Source organism: Notechis scutatus, chromosome 3 (genome assembly GCF_049901735.1).
Source record: "Notechis scutatus isolate UNSWTSFEM ecotype Mainland chromosome 3, rNotScu1.2, whole genome shotgun sequence".
Lineage (NCBI taxonomy): Eukaryota > Metazoa > Chordata > Lepidosauria > Squamata > Elapidae > Notechis > Notechis scutatus.
The window spans coordinates 108,001,722-108,017,801 of NC_142011.1; the positions used below are offsets into that span (position 1 = coordinate 108,001,722).

At 37.9% G+C, this 16,080-nt stretch overlaps 1 protein-coding gene across 2 annotated transcripts in view; it reads left to right on the plus strand.

Annotated features, from left to right (window-relative positions):
• Nucleotides 1-11,770: 11,770 nt before the first annotated feature.
• RC3H1 (ring finger and CCCH-type domains 1) overlaps nt 11,771-16,080 on the plus strand; it is a 68,874-nt gene continuing 64,564 nt past the window's right edge. The window contains exon 1 of one of the 2 annotated variants that reach the window (XM_026669174.2): nt 11,771-11,989. The gene's annotated coding sequence lies outside the window, so the exon portion shown is untranslated. The remainder of the gene's footprint in view (nt 11,990-16,080) is intronic. The other variant, XM_087960912.1, reaches the window with a different exon arrangement.

Sequence of the window (16,080 nt, forward strand, 5' to 3'; positions counted from 1 at the left end):
ATTTGGTATGATTATATGATTTGTTATAAAATAAATTAAGTAAATTATAGTTATCTCACAAAGTATGAATGAATAAAATCATAGCCAAATGGTTATTTAATAGTGATACTCGGGTATATAACTTCTGATTGATAATATGAGTTATTATGTAATGTAACTGTAATTGAGACTACGAAATGAATGCACAAAAACTGGTAAACCAACCGACACACTGTTTGTATATCTATGAAAGAAAGCTGGATGTTTTTATGTTTTGTTTGTTTTGTTCGTCTTTTAAAATTAATAAAATTGTTTTAAAAAATAAAAATTAATTAATACACGTAAGCCACATGGTTTTTCAAAAAAAAATCACTGGTTTTTATATCATTGTAACAACAGAGGGCATAAGTATACTATACATAATTTTGTTGATCAGATTTCTTAATTCCTTCTGAAATTTTAAACTATCAATTTGCAAACCTAGTCCCCCAAAATGATGTGGGTAAAATGATAAAAATGTATATCATTGACAAATAGCTATTTGATATAAGAATTTTTTATATCCTAGAATTTTTGTCACTAGCTTTTTTCCTCAAAGTTAAGATAATATATGGAAAAGTTTTGCTTAAACACAGTAACTCATACAGTACATTTAAATGATTTTTGCCAGGAAGCTGAATTTATTACACAGTGCAGCAGTTTGGTAGGAATTCCTGCGTTCATATCCATCATGCTATTTCTTTTTTATTAAGCAAGATCCTGCAAGCAGGAGTAAAGCTTAACTATAAGAATATTTTACTTTTATATTTAGACTGCTACAACCAATTGGGATTGTCTGAACATGGACCTGCAATTTATATATACATTTTATTGTTGACATATACATGCATAACTGTAATGCGGTATAACCTTTTGGAGAAAGCACAATTATGCAAAGCGTAATATTGTAAATAGTCTTTGACTTACAATCATTCATTTAGTGACATTCCGAAGTTACAACAGCACTGAAAAAAGTGATGACCGTTTTTCACACTTATCCCCATTGCGGCATCCCCATGGCCATATGATCACCTTTTGTGACCTTCTGACAAGCAAAATCAATAGGGAAGCCAGATCCACTTAACAATAATGTTACTAACTTAACAACTGCAGTGATTTACTTAACAAATGTGGCAAGAAAGGTCATAAAATGGGGCAAAATTCACTTAACAAATATCTCACTTAGCAACAGAAATTTGGGGCCCAGATGTGGTCATAAGATGAGGACTACCTGTATAGTAAGACGAAGAAAGGTATCAAAGAAAGAAACAAAAAGTGAAATCTGACTTAAGCCAAACCATTCACAATAGAGTTTCAGGCAAACTATACTTTCCACATTTTCTGCATTGCATTTTCTTCCTTAAACTTCTCAATTGCTTTCGAGGTCTCCATCCAACTATGATTTTCTTAGTTTTCTTTTTTTTAAAAAATTTTTTATTGGTTTTTAAAGACAAAGAAAAACAAATAAAACATAAAAACATCCAACTTTCTTCCATGAGTGTACAAGCAGTGTGTCGGTTGGTTTACAAATTTTTTGTGCATCCATTTCATAGTCACAATTACAGTTACATTGCATAATAACTCATATTATTAATCAAAAATTAAATACCCTGTATCATTGTTAATCAATCATTTGACTACAATTTTGTTCATTCATACTTTGCGAGATAACTATAATTTACTTAGTTTATTTTATAACAATTCATATAATCCTCCCAAATCTATCCTAGAAACATTTTATAGATACAATAATAAAAAAAGAAAAGAAATACATCTTTATATATTCATTGTTTTCTAAAATTCTACATATTTTAATATTATGTTTTATTATCTAACCATTGATAGAAAAGGTCCCAAATTTTGTAAAATTGTTTATCCTCTTGTTCTCTAATTTCAAATGTCAATCTACTCATTTCAGCACATTCCAATATTTTCTTAATGGTTTCCTCCTGCGATGGTATTTTCTCATTTTTCCAATTTTTAGCAAATACAATCCTAGCCGCTGTTAATACATTTACAATCAAATATTTTAAATCTTTACTGTACGTATCAGGTAAAATTCCCAATAAAAATATCTCTGGTTTCAAATCTGTATGTTTTTTTGTCATTTTTTCCAACCACGTGTGGATTTTAGTCCAATATTTTCTCGCATCCTCACAAGTCCACCACATATGGTAGTATGAACCAGGTATCTGATGACATTTCCAACATTTTTCGGATGTATTCTTTTTTTTTAAAAAAAAACAAGTTTTATTAATTTTCAAAACACACAAGTCATCATTTTCCATTACATGTTTAAACCTTTTTCCATTATAAATTTAACAAGTCAGGTAAACTATAATTCTATTTTAAACCATTTCCATATAAACATACAAAAACCTCTTATCCAATTTCCCTTTTATTTCTCTTCACTCTTATTCAATTTTATTATCATTATTTCATCTACTTCTTTCTGACTTAGTTACCATTATTCTCATTCTATATTTCTACAAGGTTTTATTAATTTCCCCCCCAAAAAAACAACATAATCACACAACACACAAAACATATAAAAGATCTTTTTGGAAAGTAACTTGGACCCAGGTATCTCTCTTTTCATGGACTTCAATTATATTCAGGCTCATCTTACATATCATTACTTATTTTATTTACCATTCTAAGTCTTCTATATTAACTTCTCCACATATTTCACTCTTCTTGATTCTATCTTAATTAATCATCTTAATTTGAGTCATTATATTTATATCTTTTGTCCATTCTCTATTATACCTTTGTCTCATTCCTTTTAAAAAGAAAGAAATTTCTCCTGAAATCACTAATCAGAGTATGATGCCTTTCTATCTCCCCACTAAATTAATCAAATTAATCTTTAAAATACCCAATCCGATTTTGCTTGGTACATTCTAACTGAATAATACATCTAAAACAATTAAATACATAGTTAAGCAATAGATTTAAATATTAAAAACAAAATACTATAATGAAAGTTTTATAATAACATCAATACCATAATCTTAATAAACTCTTTAATTAAAGTTTAATATTCTAAATCTCCCCTCATATTATATTTTCAAACCAATCATTATTAACATTCCAACATTTTAATCTCTTATCAACTCTCAAGCCATTTAAATTTTCTATTTCTGATACAATACTACAATATCATCTTATGTACCTTGCAAAATCTCTTTGAAGAAATTATACTTATCCTTTATCCCTAAAAAAATTTCTTTTTCTCATTTAATTTCAAAACTTTGTAACTTTTCTCCACCTTTTCCTTTCTTTCTTCCCCCAACAAACCTTTCTAGTCCCCCTTCTAGCCCCCCTTCTTCTAGCCTCTGCCTTACTGGCTTCCCTTCTCTGTCGCATTTCTCTTCCCTTTTGTTTACCATCCTTATATTGATTTTGCACCTTGTTTTTCCCTTTCTTAAATGTTTTTTTAAATCTTAAGTCCTTTATTTCTCTTCTTTTTCCTCTTCCTTCCCTCTTGGTCGAGTTCTGAGATTTATTAAAGATGGCTTCCTTTCTTTGTTCTTCTTCTGCTGTCTTCATCTGTTGCAATGTTTGTTGATAATTAATAAGCGCCATTTCTAAAAAAAGGAAGGCTTCTTTCAAACCAGCTTTACCATTTTGTTTTGCTTGCTCATAGTCTTTTCTCAGTTCCTCGATAGAAGAAGCCATTATAAATCTTTTCTTTTCTTTTCTCTTACAACAGCCAGAATATTCCAAAGGAAAAATAAGACAATCCCAAAGTTCTCAGTCAGTCCAAACCAAGACAGAGTTCACTCTCTCCTCCTGGGGTAGTATCAATTAAAGAAAAGGAAAGTCCAAATCTGTTTCTTAAAGTCTTATTACTATATATTTTAGTCTTTCAATCCTTAAGGCATCTCCTCCAACAAGGTCTTAGCATACAAATATTTTTTTTTTAAGTCCCCTCTTTTCCCACTCACCGCTTAGAGCCAGTTTTCACCTAAAAAAAATAGGTTTCTTAATGTTCACTTTTTATTCCGTAAAAAAGAGGGTAAGCTATCCTTTCAGCACCATTAAACTGCCGCTTTTTCCTCTTCTCGAAGGTATCATTCAGAAAGTCATACTTTTCAGGAATTTTGTTAAATATGTCTTAGAGTCCTAGGAACCAAGAAAGACTTTCTCTTCTCAAGCACTTTCTCCACTTCCTCCTGCGCATTCTTACCCGGCTGCCAGCTTCTTTGTGGCGGCCATTACGGAGCCGCTGCACCGTCCTGGGAAAAGGGGTTCTGCCGGCCGGGGAGGGGGTCTGCAACACCCCAAACCCTTCTCCGGATCCCCTACCTTCAGCTGCCCCTGCAGGGCAGCCTAGCTCCGTACCCGTCTGGGTCGGAGCCCCAAAACGGCTAGCGCGGCAGGGATCGCGCAGCCAAAATCCTGCCGCTCGCGAAGCCGACAAACCGGAAACTCATTTTTCGGATTTATTCTTGAACATCCTTGCTATTCTTGTCGGGGGGAAATGCCACCTGTAAAACATCTAATACAGATTTTCTTTAAATGCTGTTGACATTGTCATTTTATAATTTTGAAGCCACAGTTTTTGCCATTTCTCTAAATCAATCCCATATCCAAAATTCTTCCCCCAAGCAATCATAGTTTCTTTAACTTGTTCTTCTTCTAGTTTAATTTCTAATAAATATCCATACAGTTTTTTAATCACCTTTTCATCGGTACCTGTCAAAATCTTATCTAAGTCAGTCAATTTATGGTAAAAACCTTCTGTTTTAAAATCCTTATCATACCTTGAATGTATTTGCACATATGAAAACCAATTCATCTTTATACCTTGTTCCTCTAGCTTTTGCATAGATTTAAGTTCACCCTTTTCATTCAAAATTTCCCCATATCTAACTGTTTGTTCCTTCTTGTATATTATAGGATAGCAAAATGCTTCAATAGTCGATAACCAGACTGGAATTTTCAAATAGCATTGTCTTTTAATCTTCTCCCAATTTAACCACAGAGACTCCCATATATAATGTCTTCTAAAATAGCCCTGTGTTTTAGTTCCCTTGTACCATAAAAAAGCATGCCACCCCAACAACAAATCATGTCCTTCTAATGTCAACAATCTAGTATTTCTTAATGTTATCCATTCCTTAGCCCACATCAAGTTTGTAGCTTGATAGTACAACTCCCAATTAGGAAAACCAAATCTTCCTCTAATTCTAGCATCTTGCAAAAGTTTTAACTTTATTCTCGCTTTCTTCCTTGCCATATATATTTCAACACAATTTTATTTAAATCTTCAAAGTAGTCCTTTCCAAGCCTAATTGGTATTGTTTGAAACAAATATAAAATTCTGGGTAAAATATTCATCTTGATTGTTGAAATTCTCCCTATTAATGACAATTGTAGATTTTCCCATTTCGTCAAGTCCAACGCTATCTGCTGTTTAAGTTTAATGTAAATGTTCTCTTTCAATGTACTACATCTTGCTGTCAAATGTATCCCCAAATACTTAACCTTGTTCGTGACTTGAATTTTCAGTAGGTCTGCCAATTCTTCTTTTTGTTTTAGTAGCATATTCTTTGTCAAAATCTTTGTTTTATCTTTATTTATTTTCAAACCAGCCACCTTGCCATATGCCTCTATCTTTTCCAATAATTTTGGTGCTGTTTCTAAAGGGTCTTCTAAAATAAAAGCCAAATCATCCGCAAAGGCTTGCAATTTAAATTCTTCCTTTTTGATTTTCATTCCTTTTATACTCTTTTCGTCTCTGATATTTCTATTTAACACTTCCAAAGTTAATACAAATAGCAAAGGTGATAGTGGGCATCCTTGTCTTGTACCTTTTCTTATATTGATAGAATCTGTCAATTCTCCCTCTATCATTACCTTTGCCGTTTGCTCATAGTATATGGCTTCTATTGCTTGAATAAATTTTCTAGCAAATCCCATCTGTTCCAGCAGTAATAACATGAATCGCCAATTCACATTATCAAATGCCTTCTGTGCATCTAGAAATATCAAAGCCATTTGTTTTTCGGGGTGTGCCTCATAATATTCCAAAGTGTCCAAAATTACTCTCATATTATCTTTGATTTGTCTCTTTGGCAGAAATCCATTTTGATCAGGATGGATAAAGTTATTTAAATATTTTTAAATCTTTCTGCCAGTATTGAAGCGAAAATTTTATAATCTGCATTTAGTAAAGAAATAGGTCTATAATTCTTAATTTGCAATGGATCAGCCTCTTCTTTTGGAATAAGTGTAATATAGGCTTCTGACCATGTTTTAGGTATCTTCTTCTTTGACATAACATCATTCATGACTTCTAGCAATGGAAGGTTCAACGATTCTTCTAATGTTTTATAATCTGTCTCCTGGCTGGGCATGGATCAGATTTTCTTAGTTTTCTGTTACTCTCAATCCATTCCATTTTCCTTCATACTTTCATTTTCTCTCTTCACCTATCATCTCAATGTTTTCATTTGTACTGGACATTCACTTTTGTATTGTGATATATTCATTCATCACCCATTCATTCCTAAAGGTGTGATTTTGCTACATTCAGATCCATACGTACACCTACATCTATTACATTCAACTTACATTTATGTTTATGACATATTCAACTCTCAAAATTGGCAGAAGCATACATTTTTACATAGCCAATTCCACTTTTTAAAAGAAATATCATTTATTGTGTATTTTCTAATCTGAAGTTTGGAGTAAATCTCAGGTATCCTGACATACTTTGGCTTAGCTTTGTTAGGAATCTGTCCACCAATTAGTTGGGTTGGCAATATATAAAACCAACAATGTATGTTTGTAGCTTTAAGACAAAGTTACTGTATTGATTTGTACTATGTTCCGATTGGTTGATTGTGTTGTGAATTGCCATAAGAGGGAGCTAGAGATCATGGCTTGTTCTCGCTGACATTCTGTATCTCTGACATTCTGTTGCTATCTAAGGTTTCTGTTGCTGTGCTTATACTTTGATATTTTTGTTTACTGGAAATGACAAAGGCAACCGGTAAGAAGACTTTGTAATTGGATATTCTTTGGACTGTAATTATGTATATGACCTGGACCGTTTATTGGACTGTGCTATTTCTTAAAGTAAAGTTTAACTCAATTTAGTGTATCTGTGTGTGGCTGGATAATTATTCATAACTATTCTCATAAATGTTTCCATGTGCATATACTTGTTACTCAAGGGTTATTCTGTACATATCATAACAAGCTTACTCCTTGATTTAATTTAATTCCTTGGTTTAATTTATCATGAACATGGTTTAGTGAATTACAATATTTTGCAGACAGGAATGTAGCTATCATAAAGTATACAACAGAGGTGTCAAACTCAAGGCCCGCAGGCCTGGACTGAAAATATCAAAGGACCAGCCTGCAGTGCCTCTGCTGGCCAGATAAGGAGAACCACATACTAAGCTTTGAACTACTGAGATAAGTATTGTATCTAAACCTTGAGACTCTGCCTCCTGAAGTTGATCTAATTTTTCACATTTGATTCATTTAACATTTGTTCTTTTTTCTTCTCCAGGATGGCATCTAAATAATTTGGCAGCAGCATAATGACATACCGTATTTGCCGGCGTATAAGACGACTGGGCGTATAAGACGAGCCCCCAACATTTCCACTCAAAATATAGAGTTTGTTATATACTGCCGTATAAGATGACCCCCCACTTGGAGGCATGTTTTTCAGGGCAAAAAAGTCATACGCCGGCAAATACGGTAAGTTGTAACACTTGGGGTATTCTGGATATAATTCTTGATTGACACCCCGCCCCTTTCCCCCAAACTTACAAAGCCACCAAAGTTCTTTAGAGAGGCAGCTTCGCCTTTCTCAGGCTGGCACTCAATTCCTCTCCCTTTCTTTGTGACACCGTTGAGCGATCTGCTTTTTCAGGGGAAAATAAATAAATAAAAATAAAACTGGACGAAAAACAGTCGAGTTGTTTCTTAATATCTTTCCACCTCCCCAACCAATTTGTCTCCAAGGGTGCACCACACTGATTGCGACATTAATTATTTCAGAGAGAGAGGGTGGGGGGAGAAATCTTTGCTTCCTACTGTGGCTTTTTCCTGCGCATCGCTTTTTTCCCTTGGCTTTGTGGTTGTTACTTCTTACAGGGAGGGATAATGAAATACCCACGCTGGGAGAAAGCGGAAAGGATGTCTATTTTCCTGCTCACTAACTTTCCAGAAAGCGTCGAGTTCCTACCCGAGACTTGCCAAAAGTCCAGTTCATTCATTTGCTACCTTTCTCCAATGAGATCCAGATCTGTTTCCACAACGCGCTTAGGATCTTATCTTATTATCTTATTATTATCTTATTAGCCTTGCTCGGTCCGTCCAAGAGAGAAGAAGGCAGACGGTTTTGCGCTCAGGGAGAAAGGAAAAGAGCCTCTCGCTCACGCTGCACACTGCCCCCCTCCACCCCAGCAACGCTTAGGAAAAGAGTTACACAAGCATCCTTTCCAGAAGTGAATCGGGGGAGGATTCGAGCAAAGGCTGAAACCGGGAGAGAAAACTTCCCAAAGAAAATCGCACGAGCAGCATCCCATTCCTGGGAGAAAAACAAAAACAAAAAACACGAACTCTTCCCGAAGCACAAAAGCAAGGATGGCGCTTTCTCAGCTTTGAGCTGCGTCGCTGCTCCCCACCCCTCCACTCATCCCCACGTGCGGCGAAGTTTCTGCCACTGGGGGTGGGGGGTGGAGGGGATGGAAGGAGGTGAGGGATGGGGGCAAAGCCTGGAGCCTGCCTGTCCGCTCGCACGAGCGGAGTGGGTGGGTGGGTGGGTGGGGGGAGGAGGAGGAAGAGAGACTCCGGCTGGGCTTGAAGGGGCTTCGCAGTTGCGGAGCTCCGCCCCGTCGCTCTTGCACCGAGTGACAACAACGTTTTGCCGGCGTATAAGACGACCTTTGTTATATACTCGCCGTATAAGACGACCCCCCACTTGGAGGCATGTTTTTCAGGGCAAAAAGTCGTCTTATACGCCGGCAAATACGGTAAATACAGTTGTGCCAAAACTGACTAGGCCCCAGTACAGCAAGGTGTCTATATATCATCTTTCAAATCATTTTCTAAATAGAAGCTCATAGAAGATACATCAATTTCCGTGGCCCATTTTGGCTGACAGAGTGCTGCAGCAGGCAGCACCTTCTTCACCTTGTCTTTAGCAGCATCAGTTAGATCTAGGTACCCTCCAAGATCTGAATGGCTATTGTTCAAAAGAACCAAAAACATCTGGCTCTTCGCCCAGGTCTTTGATGAGAGTGAGCCCCCTACTATCACTGAGTTTGTCGTCTTTTATCTTAATCTTTTGCCTGTGATTGATTTAATTGTAAATTTTTTGATTGTTGTGAGTCATCCAGAATCATTGGGAATTGGGTAGTATATCAATTTTGTATATTACTAATATTAAGTCCTCTTCTAGGGCTGTGTCAGAGGTAGTAGCAAAGATTGATGGACTGTTGGACAAACAGTTTTTAGAGACATCTGGATAAATTGTCAGTTCATTTATGCTCTGCTTCTGTACAAAAGATTCAAGCCCCATAGCAGTTGGGGACTCTACATGTCTTCATGTCTCTACATTATGGAATTGAGACTGTACCAGAAAGTAAATCTCCCATTGTCTGGAATAGCTGTTTTGAATGCAAAAGGAAAAAATGCATATTGAGTCTGTGTCAAATGCCCACCATGACCCACGCCCACCCCAATCATGCCCCACCACCACCCCAGCCCTCCAAGGTCAAACACAATCCTGATGTGGCTTAAATCGAGTTTGACACCCCTGGTATACAGGTAGTCCTCAACATATGTCCAATTGCTCAGCAACTGTTTTGGAGTTATGATGGACCCCCCAAAAGCTTACAACCCAGTTTTAAAATTATGACTGCTACAATGCCCGCATAGTCATGTGAATAAAATTCACTCCTGGCAATCCACTCACCCTTATAACTAACCACAAGGATGTTGTATCACTCCTCTCTCCCTAACTCACTATGCCAGGTCTGCTTCGTACTCCACTGGATCCCACCCAGTCTTCCCCACATCCCGTCACTGATTGATCACTTATTTTTCACTGTAGTTCTTCTTCTGAAAGCCCTGGAAATGGCATTGTGAAAGGAAAGCTCCTTGACCTCCTTACAGGCCATTTGAAGCAGGTGCAGTTTCCAAACAGAACAGAGTAACAGACTTGGAAGAGATCTAGGAGATCTTCTAGTCCAACCTCCTGCTTAGGCAGGAAGCCCTACACCACTTCAGGCAAATGGTTATCCAATCTCTTTAAAACTTGAGGTGTTGGAGCATTTACAACTTCTGGAGGCAAGTTGTTCCACTGATTAATTTTTCTGACATGAAATGTCTCCTTAGTTCTAAGTTGCTTCTCTCCTTGATTAATTTCCACCCATTGCTCCTTGTCCTACCCTCAGGTGCTTTGGAGAATAGCTTGACTCCCTCTTCTTTGTGGCAGTCCGAGATATTGGAACCCTGCTATCATGTCACCCCTAGTCCTTCTTTTCATCAAATTAGACATACCAGTTCCTGCAATCATTCATGTTTTAGCCTCCAGTCCCCAATAATCTTTGCTGCTCTTCTCTGCATTCTAGAGTCTCAACATCTTTTCTACATCATGGAAATGGTAGAAACACATATTAAATCATCTTTTCAACCCACTTCAGTATGTGGAAGAGTTGGTTGTGTTAGTGGGAATGGGCTACTAGAGGAAATACGATCAAGATTGAAAAGATGCTGAATGAGTTGAATACAAAGTGAATGGCCATAATGAAACAAAGTGAAGTGGTTTGGTCATTATAATCTATGAGAAATAAATTAAAAAACAAAAAACAAATATATGAAGAAAAAAGAAGAGTGAAAAATTTATGGTTGGGTGGAGTGGTGAAATCCTCAGATAAATGGGACAGAATTGAAAGGTACTAAAATGTATATTGAATAGCAATGGTGTAAAGTTGGTTTTGCTTTTTGTTTCTTACAGCCTTAATGTCTTTGACTTACTATCATTATTCCTGTTGTGTATAACACCTGATGATTAGCATTGTGCATTAACTAACTACATTACAAGATGCCATCAGCAGGAAGGCTTAAATATCTGAATTGCAAAATGCCAGATAGCACCGAAGAATTAGGAAACCCTTTAATGCTAATCATAGCGGTCGCCAGGATTTTAACAAACCAGATGCATCATCTGATTATGATAGAGCTAGTTTCTGTTATTTATATTATTTTTCTACGCCTGCCTGATGGAAACATCCGAAGGCGTATTGCTTACGCCGATCACATTTGCTATATTCTGTGGTTATGCAGAGATAGAAGTTCACCATTTGCTGCAGTTTCTGGCTCTATGAAGGCTGCACTGAGAATGCAGCGAATAGCTTAACAAAATGACAACCGAATTCTGCGCGGATTTATTCAAGAAGTCCCCTTCTTCTCCGGGAGGAAGCACCTTACATTCAACAGGTTTTGCGCTCTAGTAGGTATACAGGAGACGACGCTCTTAAAACATTGTCGATTGTACATCGTTTCAAAATGCGGGAAATGGCAGGCGTTTTTTCTGTTCAGCCTCCTACTTCGTTTAGGGCATAAAGAAGTGAGCTTTCCAGTCTAATTTCCTCCGCTTCCCCTTTTGGGAAGGAAGGAAGGAAGGAAGGAAACGCCAGAAGCGAGCCGGGAGGATGAGTCTAGGACTGCTCCACCCCTCCAGGAGCAGGAAGGGGAGGCCCAGGGAGCAATTGCATTAGCAGTGAGGAAGGCTTTGCTGCTGAAGCAAGCAAAGAGGCACCCAAGATGGCCTCTGCTGCAGGAGCAGCCGTGGCAGCAGCAGCAGCAGAGGGCCAAAGGCTGGGGCAGGAGGCCGCGGTCGGCCGACTCTCGATGCTGTTGAAGGAGGAGGTAGGCGCGACGGCCATGGCCGTAGTCCGCAGCTGAGAGGAGCTGCTGCCGCCGTCGTGAGGTGAGCTCCTCGGATCGGGAGACAATAGGGCGGAGGCTGCGGCCTCCTCCTTTTTTCTCAAGGAAGGAGGAAAGAAAGAGAAACGGCGGCGCCTGTTTTTCTGTGAAGGAAACTCGGCTTTCTAATGCGCCTGAGAGACGATATCTATTTCTCTGTTCTACGTCTCCCCTCCTCCATTTTTTCTGTCCTTTATCTGGTTCTGTAGGCCTCAGGCTTCCGCCGTTCTCGATTTCTGCCGCTCGCCGCTCTGGTGCCTTCGAAACCGAGCAGGGGAAACTGTCCGGTGTTGGAAGCCTTGGGAGGGGAATGTCTTTGCGTGCTTCCTCTGTGTTCTGGGCCGGAGGATGAAAGAAACGGGTTCTTTAGTAGAGTACTATATTTGTTGTATTATTAAATTGATAATCCTGGCCAAGTTTCCCTGGGCGTTCACCTCATGGACCTAAGTGAGAAGTGCTGGTGCCATAAATCAGTTCCTTGCCTTCCTATTCCTAGGATATACGTGCTAGGTTGAAAGCCTAACTAAAACTTGAACATAGGATCTCCCTGCATGTGTCGAGTTCCGTGCTTGGAATTAGGAGTAGCCCCTTTTCCCAGCCCTTTTCCAAGAGTCAGAATTTCTTTAGTGTAAAGGGCTGGGATTTTATACCTGTACAACTTGTCGTTTTGTGTACATTGCTATGAGTTGATTCGTTCCTCCATCAATCGTATTTTCCAATTTTGTTTAGTGCATACAAGGAAGAATATGAATTCACCACTGTATATTTTAAAGATTAATGTTGGTCCATTTTCTGCTTTTCCTAAGATCTGAAACAGTTTTTTAAAATCAGTTTTGCAGTTTACTGAATTCTGTTTTCTTCCCCACATATTTTGAAGACACTCTCAGGTAGATTGAGTTTGTGTAACCAGAAAAATAAGTGATGAATAAAAGTGAACTGGAATTTTAAATCTTTGGAGAAGTTCTGCTTCTTTGAATTTACCAAATATGTGTTGTGGTTAAGAAAATACAGCAAAAATTTATTTGACTGGAAATGAGGAATACAGATTTAAATAGCCTACTGCCTTTATATGTAGCAAAAACAATGTTTTTTAAAAAACTGGGAGAGTAGCAGGAAATGACATATTGAGAATAGTCCGTACTATTTTGTACATAAGTATATTTGTACTATAAATATCTACAGGTCTATAAAATTTGTTTTGCTCTTAATTTTTCCCCATTTTTAAAATGTGACTTATTTTTTGTCAACATTTATTGGCTGCCTCATATGAAGTGACTCTTATGACATTGGCTGTCAAATAAAATGTAATCTATCAGTATGTCATTGAAATAGGTTATAATGCACAAACAGCCATTAATGATATAATAATAGAGTGGAAAAAGAAGTCACATTTCTGATTACATTAACAATTTAATTTAATTATTAATGATTACTTTAAGGTGTTTTTTTGTGGGACGTTTCAATGTACAAAAGTTTCAGGACTACATCTGGTATAATTCCTGAATATTTATTTGTATTCTGCCTTTTATTATTTTTACAAATAACTCAAGGCAGTGAACACATTCAACACACTTTCCTCCAATTTTCTGCACAACCACCACCATTTGAGGTGAGTTGGGTTGAGAGAGAATGAATGGCCCAAAGTCACCCAGCTGGGTTTCATGGGTAAGGGGGGACATGAAAATTCCAACTTTCTAGCCTGATGCCTTAACAGCTAATTATTATTATTTATATAATCTAAACATTAAGATGCTATAAGATCCTTTCTAACATCTTAGGTTGGAGGTATGCTAACTGTAATTGTATATACATTATATAAATAAATATACTAGAATTTTAATTTGAAAGGCAGACTAACATTGATGGAAAGAAGTATCTTCTATAGCAGTAGTGGCTAACCTTTTTCGGCTCCGGTGCTGAAAAATATGTGTGCGCGCTCGCATGCCAGCACCCAAAAGGCAATGCATACTGCCCCCCCATGCCTCTGCACATGCACGCGCCTCCCCCATGGGCGCTACGCATCTCTGCACATGTGCGTGTGTCTCCTGTGCACCCCTGCACATGCACGCCAAATACCCGACAATCAGCTATTGGTCGGCAGTGCGCACGCGCATGCACAGTGGAGCTTTTCCGGGCGACCTCTTGCGTGCCGGCAAACGTGGCTCTGCACTTCCAGCACACGTGCCATAGGTCACAGTCATAGGTCACATCATAGTCATAGGTCACATCACATAGTCATGGGTCACAGTCATAGGTCACATCATAGTCATAGGTCACATCACAGTCCTATAGCCAGTAAAGTTTACACCAGATACTACACCACTACTTACTACAAAGAATGGTCTCAAGAAAGGAAGGTGGTCTTGACATGTATGTTCTCAAGCACGTTTTTGGGTTCTATCAAAAAACACTGCTCAAAGCACTTTTCAACATTTTAGCTTCCAATTATAAAGAAAACTCCACAAATCTATTGTATAATAGTGTATCATTTTATACAGATCAGTACATAACTTTAGTCTGCCATTGTACAGTACAAGGTAACTTACTAACTTGACCTTAGGTCAAGGGAGATTTTAGTTTAAGGAAATAAATTTTATAGACGTTAATAAAATCCAAACATGGTTGGAATAATTTGACACACGTTAAAAATCGGGAAACCATGGGTACTAGTTCCATCTTGGCCATGAAGCCAGCTGAGTGACATTGGGTCAGTTAGCTCGCTTAGCCCTAGCAAGAAGACAAAGGCATACCATTTCTGAAATCATGTCAGGAAAACTGTAGGACCATTCCAGGCAGTTGCCAGGAATAAACAATGACCTGACGGCACAAAATCATTTTAAAATGAGTTAAAGTAGGGGTCACCAACCTTTTGGACGTCAGGGACACCAAACTCATAATTTTAAATCCCAGGGACCACTAACCGGTTCTGTGGTCATGGCCTAATTTGTGGGTGTGGGTTGGTGGTCATGGGATTGGCTGGGCATGGCTTGTATGTAAATACTGTAAATATTTATATAAATATTGATTTTTTTTATTAAAAAAGAGCAACTTTTACCCAAAAGCAGGCAGGCAGATTGAGTTGCTCACAGAATCACAGATTCATTCAGAAATCTATCTGCCATTGGCAAGCTCAGTCTGTCACATAAAATTTGCTTGCAAGCAAACTCACAAAATTAACTCACAACACACCATGTATGTAAATATTGAATTTTTTTATTAAAAACGAACAACTTTTACCCAAAATCAGGCAAAGCAGGCAGGCAGATTGAGTTGCTCACAGAATCATTCAGTGATCTATCTATCTGCCATCGGCTACCTCAGTCTCTCAAATTTGCTTGCCATGAGTCTGCACTGAATAATAGAAGCTACAGTCCTAAGAGAGGTTCAGCTGTGCTTAAAAGCAGAGCCGAAGATCTAAAGACTAGCTAGAAAGCAAGAAATCCAACCATTTCCTGCTTCATAGCTAATCTAAATCTCCCGGCACAGCAGAACAGATGATGGTCAGGGGGGAAAAAAAAAGGAAAAATAGCAATTTAGCAGGCAATTTTTGCCAGGTAAGGAGTGAGTGGGCGGGGAGCGTTCCTGCGGGCCATGTGGGTGGCGCAGCCTTGTGTTTCTGCGCAGCCTGGATTAATTGCCTGGGGGGATGCTCTGGGGGTGAGATTTCTCTGCAGCCCACCAAAATTTTCTCACGGCCCACTGGTTGGCGACCGCTGAGTTAAAGAGAGGTAGGGGGGCCATCAGCAAGGTAACCACCTTGACACACATTTTATCTCAGAAATATTCAGTTGAAACTTTGAATCTTTTGACTCTATTTCTGTATAAACTTGAAGTTTTCACTCTGTTCTAAGACACTATAGATGTTGTAATTTTAAGAATATGTTATCTGTAGTTATACAGTATTTGCTGATTTAAGTGTACTGTAAGAGCTAGCAAAATCTGAACCATACTTTGCCAGGATTTTTTTTTTTTTTGCTATTTAATGCAACATTTTAAAAACATTTTTACATTTAGTTTTGCTTCTCATTGTCTTTTCAGTCTCCCCAATAAAATGTGATATTACTGAGTTTATAATTATCATAATGACTAGCTTTC